The sequence below is a fragment of the Periplaneta americana genome, chromosome 12 (genome assembly GCF_040183065.1).
Source record: "Periplaneta americana isolate PAMFEO1 chromosome 12, P.americana_PAMFEO1_priV1, whole genome shotgun sequence".
Taxonomy (NCBI): domain Eukaryota; kingdom Metazoa; phylum Arthropoda; class Insecta; order Blattodea; family Blattidae; genus Periplaneta; species Periplaneta americana.
In genome coordinates this window covers 49,144,180-49,167,632 of record NC_091128.1, presented here as the reverse complement: position 1 = coordinate 49,167,632, position 23,453 = coordinate 49,144,180, and the positions used below count along the sequence as shown (strand labels likewise).

Here is a 23,453-nt window from a genome sequence, read left to right as displayed (position 1 = left end):
GGTCACATAATTACTTGAAGTGGTGAATGTAAATTAGAAGAAAATCAATAAAAAAAACCAACTATCATCGTTACCTAATTTGAAAGGTTGGTCCCATTTTGTCTTTACGCAAGTATACTTACTTACTTATTTACTGGCTTTTAAGGAACCCGAGGTTCATTGCCGCCCTCACATAAGCCCGCCATCGGTCCCTATCCTGAGCAGGTTTAATCCAATATACGCAAATATATTAATAATTGTACAATGAGTTTTTCTTCTCCTTACTTTCTCATATTTTTACTACTAATTCTCTTCTGAGTTCTTTCTTGCTCTCTCAACTCCCTTTCCTTTAAATCTCACTTTTTCCAGCTCTCTTTGACAACATTCAATAAGGAAGAAATTTAAAACTTCTTAATAATTTGGTGACGATTTTCACTGTAAACCTGACACAGTCGAACAACCAGGTCTAAGTCACGTGCGCTGTGACTAGAGGAACAAGTTTTGCCGTCATTAAAATGCTGCAGGACTAGTTCTGGTGCTGTTGTAGTAGCAGAATTTGTGAAAGGAGTTGAAATTATTTCATCACAAAAACTCCATGCGTACTGGAGGAATGCAAAAAGAACTACGACAGCAGGTCGATTGCCTCAGAGGGAGTAGTTACATTTTTTCAAGAAGCGGTGTAGTCTATTTCCATCATGGTCAGTAGTTTCCCACCACTCTCATTATTGTTTTATCATCACGGTAAAAAGAGCAGTTCTGCTATTTTTCCTCACGTTAGGCCCGTAACACACTTGAAGAGTTTTCGCCAGCGAGAAATGTGTTGCGAGAAAATAAAAAAATTGATAACATGGATTCAAATGGACGTCCACACACTGGAAGAGATTCTCGTTCGAGGCAAAAACCTCGCGCGAGTTTCTCGCTGGAATCGGTAGCTCAGCGAATTTTCTTGACACATTTATCAAACATGTTTGACATTTATACTCTTTATGACGATTGAATGTAGAAAAAGATATCACAGGTGGCGATGAATTGTATTGTTTTTATTTGAAAATGAGGAAAGATGGCTGATAATTGCAATCAGAAACTTATCGAACTTGTACGATGCCACCCGTAGGCCTATTTATATTATACACGGGATGAAAACTATAAAAACACGAAACTTAAAGAAGAAATCTGGAGAGAAATATCAGATTATCTGAAAATGAATAAGGCTATATTTTATTTTGATTAGATTTAATAGTATTAATTAAACATTTGAAATAATGTATCTATATGTATTAACAGTTTACGTAATTTTAATCAGAATATAGCAAAGAATTCTCTATCATATCATGAATGGCAAAAAACTGTGGTCCATTGAACCTGAAATAACGCCTAAACGTATCATCATTCAAATCGAAACCAGTGTCCAAAACTCGCCCTTATTTTCGTAAGATACAATGTGATTTTCAGATATTTCTGGCTTTAATTTTAGGCCTACTATATTTAAGTACGACAATATACGTAAATACATAACCTATAATATTTCCCCCAACGAGTGATTACTATAATCAGATAAATGCTTTCTGCTTGAAAGCAGTGCATAGATGATCATAGCGAGGTGTGATCTGTGATAGCGAGAACTCGCCAAGTGTGTGGAGGAAGGCTCTTCGCCTCTTTCTCGCAACACATTTCTCGCTAGCGAAAATTCTTCAAGTGTGTTACGGGCCTTAGGAATGACCAAAATGACATCACGAATTGCTGCAAGAGTTGCTCGGCGGTTGTTCACACATAATGAACGCGTCCATTTCATTCCTTTTTGCAGGCATACAAAAGCAACTTGCCAACTGATAAGCTCACAAAGTAGACGACACAAATGCATGGCATTGTTATAGGATTTTAATTTGTGAAGAGCAGCGAAGAAAATTTTAATAGTGAACTACAGGCTTATACAGGGACATCATTTTATTTTTACTTCAATTTTTATTGTACCTGAGTTTTTGAATGTATTCACGAATGTACTTCACTCCCACCCACTCTACTAGTAAATTTCCAACCTTCCACCACACAGAACCAAGGCCACGTATCCAGGGAAAGTCGCCTCGCGGTCATAGTAAACAGTACTCAGTGAGTATAGTACGTTCCAGAAATATGTTCGCGTTTTCCAGTGATGAAAGAGCTTTCAATATTGAATCACATTTTCGCACAGATACTGTCGTCCGTTTACCTACGTCGCATCCCGGTTTCCCCCACTCGCTTCTGCTCGCCCCTCTGTAAAGACTAGTGGCTGGACTGTCTTAGCTCTTTTCTGAAAACATTAATTTCTGCCAGGAATTGGACATCTACGTAATATTTATTACACAGCTGTTTAAAATAAGTTAAATAAAAGTGCCTCGTTAAGTAATTAACTGTCACGTGATTTTCCCCCTTTCTACGACCTTGCGACAAAACCACTTGGACGGACAGTGAATAGCATGCCTGAGTAATTTTATCTTTTCGGATCGGGCAAAAGTGAAGATTGAATTTACAGTACGTAAGGTACTCTTTTATAGAGTAGGTACAGAATTATTTGAACATGAGTTACTAGTACGAAGGAAGAAACTGGTAATTGGAATTAGGTACAGTAGTCTATAGTGCGATAATATGCACAAAAGAACTGAAGCTTGTATCGAAATAAACGACCAGCATTTTCAAAAATGTGTTTAAATATCTATATTATGATTATTTTCAATTTAACTTCATTCCCTATAGTGTACGCTAATGTGCTGTAGACAGTATAATATACACTGCATAATGAATACGTCCGAATGGACAGCTCAATTCGTGAGTAAAAATACTTATTGTTAATACGGTAGTGTATTTTGATTAAACAAAAACCTAATAAAAATTAACAAACTGAAAATCCCGATATTTCCTAGTTTATGTAAATAGATGAACTACTTTTCTTCCCTCCTTTACCTAGTAAAGTGATTTGTTTGTATTTTACGCCAGTATCATCGAACTCCAGTCTTGGAAGGGAGTAGCAAATGTCGTTTCCGGTTCTCAATTTTTAATCCAAAGGTATAGCCAGGTTAATATTAGAAATGTTAGTAAAAATAAAATGATGTCCCCTTATATGTCTCTTTGTTATAAGTAGTCTATATTTTCTGTATATAAGCCTTATGTATCTGTATCTAGTACGCATGTATTTAATTATAACTTATGGTAAAGTTTCGAATATTTAATAACTAGGCCAAATATTACGCCTTGCAAAGGGATGGTGATGATGATGATGATGATGCTAGTTGTGATAGTGATTATTATTATTATTATTATTATTATTATTATTATTATTATTATTATTATTATTATTATTATTGTGGTGGTGGTGAGTAAAGACCCATAGAAATATTAAATAGAAGGAAAGAACAACTGTAAGGTCTGAAGTGAAGAGAAAGAAAATATGAAAATTTTGTGGAGTAAATCGAAAAATCTGTAAGTGTTTGTATCCTACCCTGATGTCGAGGATTTTCACTGTTTTAGTCAACGTAACCTAAATTTCAAACATGTATTGGATTTTTAAACTAACAATATTGGGCATATGATGAATCCTCCATGACAGGAGCTTGGAACGATCGCGTGCCTCTACAACGGATGGACATCATATCATCACAGTCTAGTATATACAGTCGCGAAGGTCAATACGTAGTAAATATGCAAACATTAGATGGTTGCTCACCACTAGGATCGCTAATATCGCCTCATTACAGGCAATGCAAAATAGTACCGTCACAGTCTATTGTTTATAGCACCCTCAAAACTCAAGCTTCGTGACTGTATATAGTAGAATGTGATACCATCACTCCAAGGCGACGTGCAAAGCCGGATCAGAAGACAACACACAGATCTGAAGCAGTCATTTAATCATTGGTAGACCAATGCTGCTGTTTAAATAAGCGAGTGTGAGTTCGGGCAGTCAACATTTGAAAGATTTCGTAATAGAGCAGGCTATTCAGGTACAAAAACTGGCCAAAGAAAGATTATTCAATAAACGTTATTATAAACCCCCTCCATCTGACTCACGTGGTATTGCTTCAACATGGCCCAGATTCGACAGCATACAGTGTACTTTCATTGAGACATACGAAAATGTTGGCGGTCGAGGAGAGAACCTCAATTAGTTACCCCGGGCGCCGAAGAGTTTTTTTATTATTCCCTGGAATACTGATAATGTAAATGAACAAAACTATATAGGCCTATTAAAGATATTTCATACCGAATCTTAAAAAAAATATTGGATAAAACTACTTCATAATAGCTGAAGTCTGCTGTCTTAATTGCAGTTTATAGTTGTTAGCCGAATACTGAGTAGAGTATTCAATAAATACAGGGACATCATTTTATTTTTACTTAAATTTTTATTGTACCTGAGTTTTTTCATGTACCTCACTCCCACCCCTTCTACTAATGAAGTTCAACCGTCCTCCACACAGATCCAAGACCGCATATACAGTCATAGTAAACAGTACGTTCCAAAAATATGCTCGCGTTTTCCAGTGACGAAAGAGCTTTCAATATTGAATCATTTTTGCACAGGTACTGTCGTTCCATTTGCCTACGTCGTATCCCGGTTCTCCCCACCAGCTTTTATTCGTCGGCTAGTGGCTGGGCTGTCTCAGCTCTTTTCTGAGAACATTAATTTCTGTTAGGAATTGGATATTATACAACTGTTTAAAATAACTTAAATAAAAGGGCCTCGTTAAGTAATTGTCAGGTAATTTCCTCCCTTTCTACGACCCTACGACATAACCACTTGGACGGACAGTAGATAGCATGTCTGAGTAATTTTATCTTTTCGGATCGAGCAGAAGTGAAGGTTGAATTTACAGTACGTAAGGTACTCTCTTATAGAGTAGGTACAGAATTATTTCAACATGAGTTATTAGTACGAAGAGCGAAACTGGTAATTGGGATTAGGTACAATAGTCTATAGTGCGAAATATGCACATTAGAACTGAAGCCTGTATCAAAATGAACGGCCACCATTTTAAAAAATGTGTTTAAATATCAATATTATGACTATTTTTCAATTTAACTTCATTCTCTATATTGTACGCTAATGTGCTGTAGACAGTATAATATACACTGCATAATGAATGCATCCGCATGGACAGCTCAGTTCATGAGTAAAAACACTCATTGTTAATATTGTACTGTATTTTGATTAAACAAAAACCTAATGAAAATGATCAAACTCAAAAGCGCAATATTTCCTAGTTTACGTAAATGGATGAACTACTTTTCTTCCCTCCTATACCTAGTAAAGTGATTTGTTTGTATATTACGCCAGTATCATTGAACTCCAGTCGTGGAAGGGGATAGCAAACGGCGTTGATCCAGAGGTATAGGCAAGTTAATATTAAAAATGTTAGTAAAAATAAAATGATGTCCCTGTATAACAATTGAATGCATGGTTTTCCTTTGCAAAGAACTTGAGGGATATGCTGTAGGCTATCATTGGCTTTCGTCAACAGGGTTTGACTTTTATTAATATCAACTTTGAATTTGTGTAACTAGTGCAAATACATTTATAGTTCTGTAGAGAATCAACAAAATTATGAATAGAATTGTTTTCATTCTTTCTATCAGAGATCTGCACAGTCCTTACGAAGGTAACACATTTGCTGAGATTTAACGTACTAATGGCGACGCTTGTTACAGAATATTGTAATTAACGAGCTTTATTATGAACGAAGGAATGCCTCACATGCAAAAAATTTCTCCGAATACTTCGGTGCATCCACACCTGTGAAGTAACGGTCAGCGCGTCTGGCTGCGAAATCAGGTGGCCCGGGTTCGAATCCCGATCGAGGCAAGTTACATAGTTGAAGTTTTTCCGGGGTTTTCCCCTCAACCCAATACGAGCAAATGCTGGGTAACTTTCGGTGATGGATCCCAGACTCATTTCACCGGCATTATCACCTTCATTTCATTCAGACGCGAAATAACCTGAGATGTTGATACAGCGTCGTAAAATAACCCAGTAAAATAAATACTTCGTTGCCCTTCCAATACTCGATCACAACTCCATTACACTGTGCATCCTCTCATCGTCTTTGAATAGCCTCTGTAGTATCAACAGAAAACTTGGAAGTCAGTTTTTTCTCCATGGTTTTAAAATTAGTGTAAAGGGGAATATCTCGTGAGCTTTCTGATTTTATTGAAAGAATTCAAATCTGCTCGTTTTCAAAATGTTACTATTGCCGATAATATTATTCTGAAACAGAGGTCTGCATCGGACGTTTTCGCTCGAGCGCCAAGTAGTTCATAGCATAATCCGATAGGTAGCGCACATGCATGATGGATAAAATTGTCACGAGCGATAAATCCTCGAACGGTATAAGCCGAGCGTTACACATCCGTTCTTGTTACAATGATGAACTATGTAGTAACATCATAGACGTTTATCATTTCTAAACTTTGCAGTGATTAACTAACCTCTCCATAGCACAACTACAAAACTTGCTTTAAAATGTAATATAAATGTTGTAGGTAAATGTTTTTTCCCACACAGGAATGATTTTGTTTTTACCACATCTGATAGATGTTATTGGATGTTAATGTAATTATTATAAACGGAGAACACAATCATGATAATGCAAGAACTGTATAAAAGTTTTCTAGTAATAATAATAATAATAATAATAATAATAATAATAATAATAATAATCTCTAATAATTAGTGTATCAATCTTTGCGTCTGTAACAGCTGTGCAGCATGATTATTCGTTTTATTATATTTTCTGTGACGTTATCTCTGTACTATTATTGTTATTAATCTACTGCTATAGCCTATCAATAATATTTTGTAAAACGTTTCTACCTTGTCGCAGTATATAGGCGGAACACTATGTATGGACCTATAATATTATATATGTGGTAAATCAAATATTGAATAATTATTCTTTGGGAAGGCCGAGACGTAGATGGGAGGAAAATATTAAAATGGATTTGAGGGAGGTGGGATATGATGATAGAGAATGGATTAATCTTGCTCAGGATAGGGACCAATGGCGGGCTTATGTGAGGGCGGCAATGAACATCCGGGTTCCTTAAAAGCCAGTAAGTAAGTAAGTAAGTAAGTAAGTAAGTAAGTAAGTAAGTAAGTAAGTAAGTAACTATTAATTAGCAATAATAACTGTATATCGAAGTTTTTCATACTATTTTATTTATAACTTCATGTTCCTGTTTTGGTACGTTCCATTGACTGTTCCATTAAACGTTTGTCATAAATGTAGAAAATAAAGCCTTATTTTTACCGTGTGAGCAAAACATATGCGTATCTTATGTGTCGCCTTCCATACAAGATAAGACATGTCGGTGAGATGACCTTGTACTGTGCTTCTATTTATTACTAGCGTATCACGATCGATCGTATCTCACTCGAGGGTGCGACACTCGACCGAGTTCAAGCGAGCGATTTAACTCCAATGCAGCACTCTGATGTAAATCTTACACGGACATTTCTATCCCCTCCTTTGTTGGGTTTAAACCAGCGGTGACCAAAACTCGAACTACAGTGATTGCATGCGACAGACAGGCTATGAAGTAAGGAGACGAAGGAAAGGTACTTCGCATGAAAACTACAACCAATGGTGGTTGCTGTACTAACATCTTGATCAATCCCGCGGATAAAAAACTCAAGCTTTGCTGTATCAGTAATGTCACTGCTGTCATCAAGAGCCAGTGAATAATATACGATTTGTCTTGCTTCTTTTTTTAACCTCCCTCTTGAATATAATCAGGAATGTACTAAATTATTCTCTCGATACTTGGTCGAGAAATTCGTAGTTTTTCAAAATTAAAAACTCCTTATGGACAAGTTATTTACGTTATTTTAATCAACACTCTTTTGAGAAATTTTTTCTCTATTAAAAGGCTTTAGAGCACGAGATATTTCAAACCCCATTAGGTAGCTGACTTCCTTACATTTATTTATGTCATCTTTTTTCTTCCTGGCTATGATTTAAGGCATGCCAATTCCTGGCGTTAACAGTTCGTTAGCACACAATATTGAATCAGTTTTTCTACAATATTATTATTAAGTGAATAACTAATAAATAGTTACCCTCATCTAAAGATTAAGAAGGTTAAAATTGATATAAAACCTAATAATTTTATCCTTCTAGGCAGAAGATCTAAAAATATCAATATTCATGCACATAAAGAAGAATTATAGAAACACATACTGAGTGGTCAATAATAATAATAATAATAATAATAATAATAATAATAATAATAATAATACATTATTCAGCGTGATAGTTAATGTTTTTATACTGTATACTTCTAATTGAAGCGTTGAGCAAAGTAAACATATTACATTTTATATATATTATTTAATGTACCCAAGAGTTGGAACTTAAAACTGAGACGATTCTCTCCGACGCCGGGGTGGTATCCGGTGTGGCTTAGTGGATAAAGCATCAGCATGTAGAGCTGAAAGCCCGGGTTCAAATCCCGGCGCCGGAGGGAATTTTTCTCCTTTCCATTACTCTTTCATCGTATATTACATTTTGTCCGACAGAACAACAAAAAAGTTCTCCTTCTCATTCTTTACGAAACCACCTCTTACTGCTTGTAGAGACAGAGTTTGTAGAGCGACATGATACCGCCACTGCTTGTCTTCAGTACGTGAATGAAACACACAGCAATGTACAGGAAACTCCTCGAACCCGTTTGAATGCCTGTGATTACACGACGTAATCACGACACCCCTTTGATTACCGCTGGTTTAAACGTGCAGATCTCGAAACTACTCGAGCACCTCAGCTGTGTTAGTCCGTAGAGCTGGTATTCTTAAATTCAATAGAAGATTTTAAAATAAGAGCAACAGGAATACGAGTGTTTAACGCTAGAGGAGCTGGAAAGATTACGAAAGTTATCTGGCCTCATAAACATGACTGCCATAGTAACCTCTTGACAGCCTAATCGATTAGTAGAAGCCGTGTAGTTCGACCGGTCTGAATGGAAAATGAAAGTGGCTAGTGTTACATCTTTGCAAGATGAGTAAGTATCCCAGCTTCATCACGGTTTAAATTAAAGGAAGTCGAGAGCTTGAATACAATTCAACTTGAGGGAAATCGACAGCAAGTGCGTTTGTATCTATGCATTACATTGTTCCTTGTTTAATGCAAAGCAATAAGTAGGCCTAATCAACAAGGTATTGCGTTGGTGAAAAAGCAGTTCTCATCATGAAAAATTTTATGAATAGAGCTTTCAGAAGTCATACAAAATTTATGTTTGGCTTTATTTGTATTAGCTATCCTTTATATGGTCGTCTTTCTCTTCTGTAGGGGCGTAAGCATTTATAACTACGATATCTCACAATCTACCCTTAAGTACTAAATACGATAGCCTATCACTGATAAATTCGACCTTTTTTACTGCTGATTTTCTTCTTTTATGAATAAAGAATCCTGTTCCTAATTGGTGATTATCGTTTTCTTCCTCATAATACAACAAGTAATCTCCTATTTGTGTTATGCCGTTCCCATCTAACCTAACCTCCTGTACTCACACAAAGTACCAAATCTCAAAACCTTATTCCTCTGCTGTGGTCGTGCCAGAGAATCAGTCCCATTCCCAGGCTTATTTGAAGGTTTCGTAACAAGCTGTGTTTTACGGTGATGGGTTGTTAGCCCTTCGCCCAACCTCCAAGCTGGAGGACCACCCCTCATCGTCTGTCCGCGACTGCTTATTCAATATATTCACAGATACCCTCCATATCTGGAAAAATTCAAATACCTGGGAGCAACAGTAACAAATATCAATGATACTCGGGAGGAAATTAAACACAGAATAAATATGAGAAATGCCTGTTATTATTCGGTTGAGAAGCTTTTATCATCCAGTCTGCTGTCAAAAAGTCTGAAAGTTAGAATTTATAAAACAGTTATATTACCGGTTGTTCTTTATGGTTGTGAAACTTGGACTTTGAGAGAGGAACATAGGTTAAGGGTGTTTGAGAATAAGGTGCTTAGGAAAATATTTGGGACTAAGAGGGATGAAGTTACAGGAGAATGGAGAAAGTTACACAACACAGAACTGCACGCATTGTATTCTTCACCTGACATAATTAGGAACATTAAATCCAGACGTTTGAGATGGGCAGGGCATGTAGCACGTATGGGCGAATCCAGAATTGCATATAGAGTGTTAGTTGGGAGGCCGGAGGGAAAAAGACCTTTGGGGAGGCCGAGACGTAGATGGGAAGATAATATTAAAATGGATTTGAGGAGGTGGGATATGATGATAGAGACTGGATTGATCTTGCTCAGGATAGGGACCTATGGCGGGCTTATGTGAGGGCGGCAATGAACCTCCGGGTTCCTTAAAAGCCAGTAAGTAAGTAAGTAAGTAAGTAAGTAAGTAAGTAAGTAAGTAAGTAAGTAAGTAAGTAAGTAAGTAAGTTTATTGTAATAGCGCGGCCGAGAAGCTCAGTTGGTGAAGCAACTGACTGCGAACCGAAAGGTCCAGGGTTCAATCACGGGTGGTGATGGAATTTTCTCGGTAACAAAACTTCCAGAACGGACCCGAAGTTCACTCAGCCTCCTATGAAATTGAGTACCGTTTCTTTGTCGGAGGTGAAAGGCTGTCGGAACGTGGTCATTTCAGTGGCGAGGTCAGGTAAACGTGTAGCTCTACTTCTATGCTCCCTAAGCGCCTTCGTAATGGCGAAACATTTACCTTTTTCTTTCTGTAATACGTCAAATTTTGAGATGATGTAACTTTATAATTCTTTCTCCTAACACGTGAAGTGAGAAAAATGAAGATAATTATAATACCTAACGTAGAAATCAAAGAAAATAACTTTAATATATTATTTATGACATCAGAATTGCACATTGCATTTTATCAATAAAGAAAAAATTAGTAATTTTTTATTTATTTTTATGTAACGATCCATTCTTTGTTCCCAGCCGTATCGTCGTGATCTAAAGCTCCATTCCTTAAAGTAACGATATGCAATGAGAGCTGGTTCGAGTCCTGATGAGTGAAGATATTTTCTCACGAAATTTTGACCCGTATAAGGGACTATTATCCTTCCAGATTCACGATGACTTTCGGCAGCTGCAGTGAGTATTGAAATCTGTACTTTCTTTACGTCGGTTCTCATCTGTGTTTTGTATAAAATTTCAACAACTATAATACCTGTTACCATGGGTGATATTTAACTAACTTATATAAAAAAAGTTTTTATGATTTTCCTGCAAGTATTAGAAAGGAACACAAATTGTATGAAATGACTTAATAACAACGGAGCAATTATAGGTAAGAAATCGTCAAAAAGTGCAGAAAAAACTCCGTCCACTTTCGTAAATTGAGTAAGCCCAACATTAGTTGGAGGGTAATACCAATTTCACAAACAGAAACTAATGAAACACCATTTCATTTGGGTTAAATTAACATTATCCATGCAATCAAGCAACTGAAATTATGCAAACTCGTTGCTATGGCAATTGAACGATTGCGTTGAAAACGCCTAAAGGCTGGTTCACAAAAAACCGGGAACGGAAACGACAACGAGAACTAGAACGGAAATAATGTTAAAATAAATTATATTTAACAATATTTCCGTTCCCGCTCTCGTTGTCGTTTCCGTTTCCGATTTATTGTGAACCAGCCTTAATTTCTTCTGTAACGAGACAGTGCACGGAATATCAAGAATTTTTAAGAATCAAGAAGTATGATCAGTTTAGATTGTGTCTTTATTTTTTACAACCGCTCCATATTTAATTTATTAGAAGAGAGAATGTAGTATGGTATCGAAAGAAAAAAATTGTGTGTGTGTGTGTAATCCGATTCGTACTTATTAATAACTTACGAAGTTGTTTTTATTTGGGGGTGATAAGGCAATTAAAAACAATTGAGAATTATTATATGTTCAGAATATACTTAGCAATATGATATGTACGATAATTAATATTTTTCTCTTTTTATAACATTCGTGACCAATAATAAATGCATGCTGTAGGCCTATACTTTCACCGAATGACATATTTGCACACCTAAAACAATTTTACAACGTTGTAACTTCAGTCTAATCTAATGGTAATTCAGAGCCGACCTTACTTCATTTTTATTGATACTATAACGGAAGAAATTACCAAATTTAATAATATACTTACCTTGTGATATTTGAAAATGTTTGTGTATTAATAGAATATGAATTTCTCTCAGTCACATAACGTTCATTAAAATTTTTCGAATTGCTTTATATTTTAATCACTGCTTGCAGCAAAATAACTGAGTAAACAATAATCTAATTGCTGAGAAAATATAGCTATTCACTTATGAAGGCAATAAATATAGCTTGTGAGATTGTACAGTCATAAAGAAGGTAGCGACTTTCTAAACAAATAAATCATGTCGTGTACATCACATTTGTCGCCTACTGTGTTTCTTGCACCTACTGACTATTAACAATGTTTATTATTGTGACATTTGTTTCACAATTATTTAGACCGCATTCAGAACTACAAAAAAACTGGGCCTACTTATATTTCAAAATCAGCGAGTAAACAATGAAGTGAAAGTGAAACGTCATCTCAAATTTTAATTGTATTAACCAGAATTTGAACTGCGATCTTCGATCTGCGATGTGAATGATCGATGATCTAGCCTTTCGGGTGCCCCGGTTGCAGAAACACCGATCAAAATATGATTAGCGATCAAGGAGGGTTTGATTGGCTATCAGTTCTAGTTCTGTTGCAGAAAGAACAATCAGTATTTGATCGGAGATCATCTTTCATCAGATTTGATCAACAGATTTTTGCCGGTTAAGTGACTGATCAGTCATCAAGTATTTATGTTGTTCTCTTTATAGTGCAGTTGCTGCAATTTATATAGTAAATAGTTACAGCGTAATAATATTGTTTTCGACAAAATGGATTCTTCGGATGAAGAAATTTTAGAATGAAGGAAATATTATTAAGAAGAAGGCATTTCCGTGATAGACATGAATTGTTTTTATGTATAATGACAGAGAATTTGAAAAAAGATTTATGTTAAGTAAGGATTCGTGTGTTTTGTTACTTTCAGAAATTGAAACAAATATATGCAGACAGACAAATCGAAACCTTCCACTTTCTCCTATGAACCAAGTTCTAATAACGCTGACATTTTATGATGTTGGAATTTTTCAGGCAGTCTTGGGAGATCTTGTTGGGGGTCCACAAATCAACTATTATCCCAGTAGTCAGGAATGTTACGTATGAAATTGCTTTGTTATCGCAGGATCTCGTAAAGTCCCCAATCTCAGACAGGGAACGACTTGAAATCCAGAGAGAATTTTCAGCCATGTCAGGATTTCCAAGAGTAATTGGTTGTATAGACTGCTCACATGCACATCCAATCACGTGGTTGAAAATAAATGTTGCCGAACTTTATCGAAATAGAAAAGGTTTATTTTCTGTGAATGTACAGGCAATATGTAGCCTACACCATCATTGAAATTCTGGAATGTTGTAGCCCGTTGACAGGGTTCTACACATGACAACACAATATTTTTAATGAGTAGGTTACGATCTCAATTTGTAAACAGAGATGGGAAATGGAATTATTTTGGGCTATGGAGGCTATGCATATTCCAGTTTCTTGTCGACTCCCCTAGCAAATCCCACAACAGAAGCCCTCTCACGTTTGTTTTTTGTTTGCGAAATTTTTTTCACTGTAGTCTATATACAAATAGAATCCGCCTGTTTCCTTTCTACAAAAAGCAACAAAACAGCAAAGCTTTCACTTGTTTTCCTAGTCCACTTGATGCATTCGTTTTGCGACTTTTAAAGAGCATCAAATTGGCTGTGGTTGCTAAATAGCGCTGTTGTCAAATGCATTTCTCTCTGAAATAAGCAATTAGTGAATCGAAACAAGTTTTTTGGAGATTCACGTTTGTGCAACGCAATGAACAATCAAATAAATCAGACATCAACTGATTGGCGATCAGGGACTGATTTGATTTGCGTTTCTGCAACCGGGCCACTTGACATTTGATCTGAATTTATTATTGTTGCTATTATTATTGCCTTCCGTATCATTATAATTGTTATCATCATCATCATCATCATCATCATCATCATCAATTTTACTTATGAAACAATGAATGATTTTTGTGTGCCTGTCTTGTTTTTGGGTCCACATCAGAATACTCGGGTCGATGCCAGTCGCGTGGTTACGATGGTTTCTTGCCCCGTAGAAGTTTCCCTGTAGAACATTCCGTGGAATTAGATATCCAGTGAGATGATACGACGTACTAATGTCTTGTTACTACCACACCGATGATAGGGATGGATGATTTGGCAAAGAACTGTCATAAGAGAACACTCCGACCGTAACTGTCGGCTGTAAATTCACTTGCCTTCGCTGAGATTTAAACTCGAGTCTCTAGTGTGCTGTAGAAATTTGATGGGTGATTTTCTATTAATGTAAGAAAATTCACACTCTTTGGTGAAACATAATGAATAACTCAAATGTTCGATTGGAATGCATGAGCTTAACAAAATGCATTGCAACACATTGTTCTTGTGAAATACAAACTCGTATCTTGCATTCACAATTAGCGTATTCCTAGGACACTAAGTCAAGGTTGGAGTTGAGTCTTCACGAGTCGTTGAGGAAAGTTAATTTAAGAGATAGAACATGTGATTTGTTTATCAAACAAGATATGAAAAAGTTTAAATATGATGTCACCTGTAAGGTTGTTTCTCTAAAATATTGTTGCAAGATCATTATTTACAACAAACATTAAATTTATTAGAAAGTTCTCCACTGGAAATGAAGCAATGGCGCATGCAAATCCACCAGACTTGTAGCCTACTCAATTCTCAGAAAGGAAGTGGAAATTTATTTCTCAATTGATAACGAAATAGCACTGAAAAGGATGGGAAAATGGGGGAAATAACATTAGGTGGTGAGTGCGTTCTCGAGTTCTTGCAAAGGATCTCGGAGCTGTAGGAAAATCTGTGAGCTCCAAGGCATTAACAACTTGTCTCACTCCGAGGTACAACTTTCCACTGTAGCATTTTAGAAGAAATTGCAGCGGAAAAAATTGGAAAGAGGATATGAGCCACTAGAAAAAGTAAATAAGTGGCAAGCTATCGCTAAGTACTAGGCAACGAGGCACATCGGGGGAAGCTAGAGTGTTCCGTATGTGTGTTCCTTGCCTGGCATTTATCTTGTGTTTTGAAGCTGCTGAAATGAATGGGAAGTCCGGCTACCGCGAATATTATGTGTTAGTTTAAATCTTAAAAGTTAGCAGCAGAACGGAAATATGCAGTCATAGTTGTCGATTATGATATATTTGAGAAATTTATTTATATATTATGCTCATCGATAATGTTTCACAGCATATTTAATTAGTAATATTACTACTAATATTACTATGATGTAACGAAGTACATAATATTTGCCTGCAGGAATTCTGCATTACCATAAGGCAGGGTATATTCCTTTAAAATAGCAATGTTTTTTATATGATGGCCAGGTCAGATTAAAATACGAGTAATAAAGATAAAACAAATGACTCTGCATTTATTTAAGGAGGCCTTGGAGTCCTTGGACAACAATCGGATTAATATACGGATGTTATGTGTTTATAATATACTAAATATTATTATATTACAAAGAGAGAATGTTTGTGTGTTTGTATGAGGCAATCTGAAGAAACTATTTAATAGATTTAAATAATTCTCTCATCATTGAAAAGTGTAGTTCCTTTAGATGGACGTAGACTTTATGTCATTACAGAAGCTCATCAGTAAATCGAGGACTGGGCACAAAAGCATATAAAGTAGGACTAAACAGAACCTTACGCACACAAAACTTTATAATATTGTCGAAACTAATAATTAGTTATATGTACTGCAGTTAAATTTAATGCTATTTGGAGGTACCGTACTGAAATTTGCTGTCTGATTTGCGTTACGTTATTTTATGAAAGAATGAAAGTCAGAGATGGAGTAATTTTACAAATATACACGCGGCACATATTAAGTGTTAATTATTCAGTAACATAACTGTACATATTGCTTAATTACGTATTTGGGTGAGCTAGGGTAATGTATAAGGGATAACAGTCGTATGTAGTGCACAATACTCCATATTGAATAATTAACAAACCAACATCTTCAGCATGACTTGTGGTTTGTAGGCCATCTCAAACCCCGAACTCCACCCCTCTGAGCGCGAAATCTTATATACTCGGTCAGTTATAGCCGAATGTTACAATAAAAACTATTAACAACATAGGTAACTCAGTCATAACGTCATACAATACCAGATGAAACTATAAAGTAATTACATAATTGAAATACGACTATTTGGTCTAGGGAGCATCCGTTTTCGTTGCAAGAATAATTCGTTTAACATGTTTGTAAATTAGTCTTGAATACGTTGCGCTGCTTGAAAAGTTTTTCTTCCTGAGATTCAAGAGCCCTCACAACCAATTACAAACTTAGGTAGGTACTCATAGTAGTACATCCGTTATCAACACACGTTTTAAATAATATAGGGCAGTACAACACCTTATTTCAAATGGTATCGTTTGGTGACAGAGCCTCCTTTCAGCTGAGGGTAAACAACCTTCAGTTCTTACAAATATATTCTATTTCAGACGCTGTTAGGTCTAACATAATACCAAGCTTAAAGGTAAAAGTAATCGGACAACTCTATAACTTATTGTATGGTACCTAATAATAGTTACATTCATAGTTCTAAATACGATTTTGAAAGTAATTCAGGAGCAAACTATTTATAACTGATAAGAAATTAATTATTCACTAACAATAACAAAGCTGTATTTGGAAATATAACAGATTTAAGTCAATAATATTTATTTATAACAAGTGCAGCGAATCGCGCGGGTACGGCTAGTGAAATAATCATCATCATCATCATCCTTCACGAATTAGGCCTCTGTAGACCTGTTTCGGCCCCATCTAGCAGTCTTCTTAACGGTCTTCCTGGTCGACGCTAGTGAAATAATAAAGTTTCTAATTGCATTCTTTTCATCATAATACCATTCTTTATATTATATCGACATCACTGATTTAAATATTAAATTTAAAATACAGTTACACTGTTATATCACAAACAGTTTAATAGAATAAGTAAAATAATGCTACTATTTTATACATGTTGTAAAATTACATATTCATATGTGCAACAGAATTGATTGTTAAAAAAAAAAAAAAAAGAGATGGATCACAAATGTATTCGGAGCGAGTACTGGTGTCACAAATTACAGCGCGAGCACTGAAGGGTTAAGAGAATTGTGACTTCGGTTGTTTTTCTCCTGTACTCTTCAAATGTATTTAAAGCAGTAAACACTACTGTTACACGTTTATAATACAGACTGCTCTGCATATGCTAACGCAATATATTAAAAAAAAAAAACTCATAAAATTGTCTCTCTTACAATAATACGTAAATTATTTAAGAGTAAAAATAAATGATCTGCTAGTTCACAAGGTTAGCGGCTTCAGCAGCTGGGTACCTGGTTCTAATGAGTGCACTGATTGCTTAATTAACATGGAGACACGAGATAATTATTCTGTCTGTAATTACAATTCACTCTGGTTCATCTCTACGTGTTTGTTTATATTTAACGCGTTGCTGTTAATGTGGTCAACGTGGCGGAAGGTAATTTCATAGCGTTCCTTCGAAATTACAAGAATTACTGAAGTGTGATAAGATGAGGTGACTATTATAAAAGCATGGTCGGATGACAATGACATAAATACTCGGAGTAAACTTGCTCTGCAACCTCTGCGTTCGCTATAAAATTCCAAGTTTTGCTGAGTATTGAAAATAGATCAGGTGGATGATGTGGGTGAATTTGGTGTTGTACTGTGCCTTAAAGAGGACAAACACTGTAATAGCACAGTCTAGTATATAAGTTACAGTCACGAAGCTCAATATGTAGTAAATATGGATCCTTAGATAGTTGCTAACCACTAGGATCGCTAATATCGCTTCATTACAGACAATGCGAAATAGTACCGGCACAGTCTATTGTTCCTAGCACCCTCACAACTCAAGCTTCGTGACTGTATATACTAAACTGTGGTAATAGTATATTACGATAGAAGTTCGGGAAGTGCTTTTTACAAAATCGAGGAAAAGCTTGAAAACGAGCAGAGCGAGTTTTCCAGTTTCCGAGATTTTGTAAAGCACTTAACGAACGTGTATTGTGCAGTATTTTTTGCACGATAGTATATTTTGGAAATAATATTTTTAAAAATCTTAATGTACAGTACACACATTACATTACGAAAAGTTGACTGAAGGTTAGCAGTCTGGCCAACGTACAAACTTCACATCAATTTCAAATGTGAAGGAGTAAAAATGATTCAAGTACTTGTAATTTTACTGTTCAATTGGACTCACTTCTTTTTGTTAAGTGAAGTTTGAATTGTTTAAATAAAGTTCAGTACCTTTCAAATGCAGTGATTTGTTCCGTATAATGTATATTAATTAACACTGCGGTTTGCGTATGAATTTTACATGCATTGTAGGATTGTAGCATACGTAGAAGGCAGTGGTTTTCATTATAACTCTAGAGCAGTTATTTTTAATATTTCAAAATGCTTATCTAGGTTGGCAACTCTGAATTCAGTAAAATCACGGCCAACTTGATGTTACTTTCGCTTTTTTGTAAAGGGAAGAGAAGCGAGCATCAAGTCGGCCGTGGTAAAATCAACTTTCAATCGTTTGCTGTTACGTATTGGGAAATTCATAAATTGATATTGTTTCAAAATTTCAAAATCTATAGCTGACGCATGAATAAGAACATGGATGGAGATGTTCAGAGGTTGAAAAATTATTAGATTCCGTTTTATTGTGTGTTACAAATTTCCGGTTTAATTGTGAGAACATGTACAAAACGCACATTAGGCCTATCAGAAATGTAATGTGTTATTATAACCATTGAATACAAGAACGTAATTATGGACAGTTTGACAAATATGTTCATAAAATAATGACTATTTTAATGGCTGAGTAATGTAGGAGTGAGAAATTGTGTATTATTTAATGACAGTAATTTTATAATAATTTTTTCGTTCTTAGCAACTTTGACTTCAGTTTCAAATTTTATGATTTTGAGGAACTGTTTGAAAGTTAACACGATAAAAAATGAATAGCCTAGAATCAAACCGTACTTCATCAAAAATCTGATTTGTCAGAAAAGGCGAAAAACTAGTGCAGTTACACTCCAAACAGTGATTTTACTATTAAAGTTAAGGTAGATAAATTCCAGTTTGACTCCAAACGAGCAGTTTATCGCATTCCCTGCAAAATTCTGCACTGAAAATACCTTAATCCCATATTTCATAATTTAGAGAAAATGCAGTTTGAGTGCATAGTAAATTGTGTATAAATGTTAGATTATATATTTGTGGAGTAACTACTGAATTTAGAGGGGTGTCCAGTGAACTAGTCTGTTACGATGCTCTACTACTAGGATGGAAATAATTACAAAAGTTCATTAAACATCAAGCACCTAAATTGCAGGTTTCAGTGAACCTAAATACAGTACATCTCTTAAGTGGACCTTACATTACTTTTTTCTCTTAACACTTTCATCCGGAAGTTTCTCTATTCCATTCTGGTTTGTATTTAACATTTAATTGCTTCGAATTTAGTTTTTATGAAGCATATATGCGTACGATATACTAAAATAAAACTGGAAAAAAATACCTTAATTATTTTTAGTAAAATTCTTTATATTTCGTAAATATAAATGAAAGGAATATTTATTAGTGATTACTGATTAGGAATAAAACCTTGTAAATAATATATAAAAGGTTGTATTGAAATGGAAATGCAGACACTGGACAGAAGGCGTATTGAAATAACTTATTAAGTCGGAAAAGTCGAGAATGTATAATTTTAGCAATATATCTTATCGAAACAAATATTTAATAAAATTACGCTTTGTATATTATATTATTTAATATAAGTGTAAAATAGCCAGTTAGGAGTAAAATTTGCATTGGAACCCATACGTTAGAACAGGTAAACTCATTTAAATATTTAGGTTATAATTTGACATATTTACCTGTTACTGATATATCTGAAAATATTCAACATTTTAATGGAGCCTTAAGAACCATCAACCAGGTTTTCACAACCGCGAAAACCCAAAAACATACCAGATTAAAAGCATATAAAGTTCTAGCAAGACCTGTCCTCATGTATGGTAGTGAGGCCTGAACTGTCCGAAACTCAAATGTTCAACGCCTAATAACTGCGGAAATGAGATTTCTAAGGAGGACTGCCGGCTACAGCTTGCTTGACCACAAAAGGAATTAACTAATTACAAAAGAATTTTAAATGACACCTATTTATGAACATCTCAACCACTATAGACAAAAATGGCTTAACCATGTCAATAAAATGGACCGTTCCAGACTCCCAAGACAAATTCTTCGCTATATACCACATGGAAGACGATCTTTGGGACGCCCCCTGAAAAGATGGACGGAGACCGTAACAGGCCATGAGGCCTAATACCTGCAAGGACGATGATGATGATGATGATGATGATGATGATAAGTGTAAAATTGTAATTGAGAGATCAAATATCAGTTTCTGGACTATGTCGAGATTGTCAATTACTCGAGTGCCTGGAAGTTTCTGCAGATTAGATCTAACTGAATATCTGTTATTAATTTCTATCATATTTTTACAGCCCGGATAGGGGCCTTGATCTAAACGTAAACCTAGATTTTTCTCTACCTAATTACTAGCCGAACACACAGGAAGTACGAAGCCGAGACTCCACCTTACGTAAGATATCACATCGACAACGTACAAAACACCATTACATAGGATTCGAACCTGTGACCATGGTCTCCACGCAAGATTATGTTGCGTCTTGCCAAATGTATATAGACCTACCACAGAGGTTTTTATTATCACTACAAGACACTCAATATGCTTAACAGAATTTATAAGCTCCAGCTATCCTCGAAGAATACACACAAACTCAAATTTATTACATTTGGAGACAACTATCTGAATCCTCTGATCGTAATGTTGACAGTTCCTCAACGACCAAAATAAACACTGGTATTTTGCTTTCACTATTTGTAAACATCACCATAGCGTCTTCGAAGAGAACATATGACATACGGTGATCATTGAAGCAACACGAACACTAGCACATGACGGCAAGGTACTTACAGGTGTGATGGCAGCAAACTTGATCCGAATGGCACACAAACACGAGTGAGGCGGTGAGAGAAATGCAATGAACTGGCAGACAGAGTCGTACAAGGCTTTTAACTGGAGACTTGGGAGGGGAGATGAAGCAAAAACACTTACACCACCAATGTAACATGCACCTAGTGACCGATCAAGAAGGTGAGAGTGGGGCCCGGCGGGGGAGTGACGACTGGTGGAGGGGGAAGTGAGAGTGAAAGGATGGGAAGAGGAAAGTAATGTAGAGAAATGGTACTACACACAGGCTCCTAAATTGGGACAGTTATACATTACCCACTGCGGAACCGAACTCGTGGCTGTGGGGATTCCACGAACTGGCACTTAGGGTCTTATTCATAGACGAGACTCTGGATCAAAGTTGATTTCGAAAAGTAGAAACTCACCATTTTCCTATTCACAGTCGATATTTTGACGAAACTAAACTTCAATCGTGACTACTTAGAAGTCGCCGAAAATCTAGACTTTGACTTTGACTTTCGTTCGTGAACATAAGGAAAATGGCTGATATTTAAAAAATTGTTATATTTGCCGAGAATATTGAGGACATCCAAAAGATTATTAAAGCTGTTCATGTTCCTTAGCGTATTATTAGATATAGATAATACATTCAAATCAAGGTACAGATTTGATAAACAGACGTATTAGATATCCTCGTCATGTTTCAACATTCACTGACGAATAATAATCAAAGAGGATTATCTAGTCTACCAATAATTGAACTTCTTATTTCATCGCGATTTACGCTACAAGTAAGGATTGATAGCTTAATATTGATTTCGGCCTTTTAATTCTATAGAGGATAAGTTACACAATTATTGGATATGCCGTTAATTTTTAATCCTGCGGTCGTCATAATAATGTTTTCTGAATATTGATTTCAATTAATTTTTAAGTAGTTTCTGCAGACATGCAGGGAATAACTCTGCCAACTATCAGCAGGATAATATGCCTCTTTCAGAGTCTGTCATTGGTGGCATCTTCTTATCTTCCATATCTTCAGAATAAAATTATTTTATATTGAATCTTAATGTAAATCTAACGTAATGTAACTACAATCGATGTTTTATTCACAACAAAATTCCATTTCAGATTAACTATACCATCATGTTTTGTAGTTACGAATTTTATTGTGTTATATACGAGTACAATACTGTTCGGAACTGAGTTACGATTTTTTGTGACCAAGTAGAAGAACGAATTATTATCGAATGGTGTAAAGATCTAAAAATGCCAATTTTTGTACTTACGTTAGTTTCACACTAAGCCCTCGAATAAATTATTCTTATGTAAAGCTGCAAGAACGGTTAACAATCGCTTAACATATACCAATGTTCAATTGTTTAATTGATTTGTGACTCAAAAGATGGCTTTGATCGTGGCAATGCCTACTCTATTTCAACTATCTATTAATTTAATTCGTTTAGAAAGCAGTGATTGTGATTGCCAACATTAGAACAAGATCGTCAAATCTCGACTTACGAAAGTCAAAGTCAAAGTCTCAGAAATATTGTCTATGAATAGGATTTTAACAAAGTTAAACTTTACTACGAAAGTCAACTTTGGAAAGTCTTCATCCATAGTCTCGTTTATGAATACGGCCCTTAATATAATGCAAATACGATATAGACCTAAACCAAACAACGTTCTTAATTAGGGTTTTAGATTCGATATGTCGTATATCATAAATGGGATTACAACAATTGTTAGTCTAAATTCTACGTTCATGGTAGGAAGTGTGGAAAATACTGTGATGCCGCCAAATATCAATGTAGGGATTTCTGTTGTTAGCAATAATTATAATGCGAGACCTTCAGAAGCCAAATTGACAACTCCACGTTTATGGCCGTGTCTCAAAGCTGAAGTCCATACTACACACTAGTGACTAGCAACTAGGTGATTGAACTTGTAAACTACACACTAGAGATGGGTAAAAAAAGCTGGAACAGTTTTTTTGAAACTGTTTCACAATTGAAACAGTTTCGTGAAATAACCTGTTCCAACTGTTCCAAGAGTGTTACACTGCTCCAGTGATCACTTCAACGTTCCACATGTTTCCAAGAGATAAACAGTTCAATTTCTAAACAGCTTCCCTTTTCTTTGCTGTCTGCAAAGGCCACGTGTAGAGCTATCATCGACCTGCAATCGAAAGTAGATAATATGATATCGATCTTCCACACTGTCTTCGTGCAACAGTAGCCTATGTAGGACAGCGAAATTTAATTGTAGGCCTA

At 35.7% G+C, this 23,453-nt stretch overlaps 1 protein-coding gene and 1 non-coding gene across 2 annotated transcripts in view; one reads left to right on the top strand and one right to left on the bottom strand.

Moving 5' to 3' along the window:
• LOC138710391 (uncharacterized) overlaps window positions 1–21,332 on the bottom strand; it is a 243,110-nt gene extending 221,778 nt beyond the window's left edge. The window contains exon 1 of the mRNA XM_069841276.1: window positions 21,184–21,332. The gene's annotated coding sequence lies outside the window, so the exon portion shown is untranslated. The remainder of the gene's footprint in view (window positions 1–21,183) is intronic.
• TRNAY-GUA (transfer RNA tyrosine (anticodon GUA)) lies at window positions 8,398–8,469 on the top strand. Its single transcript has one exon. It is a non-coding gene; the product is annotated as a tRNA-Tyr (tRNA).
• Window positions 21,333–23,453: the final 2,121 nt, after the last annotated feature.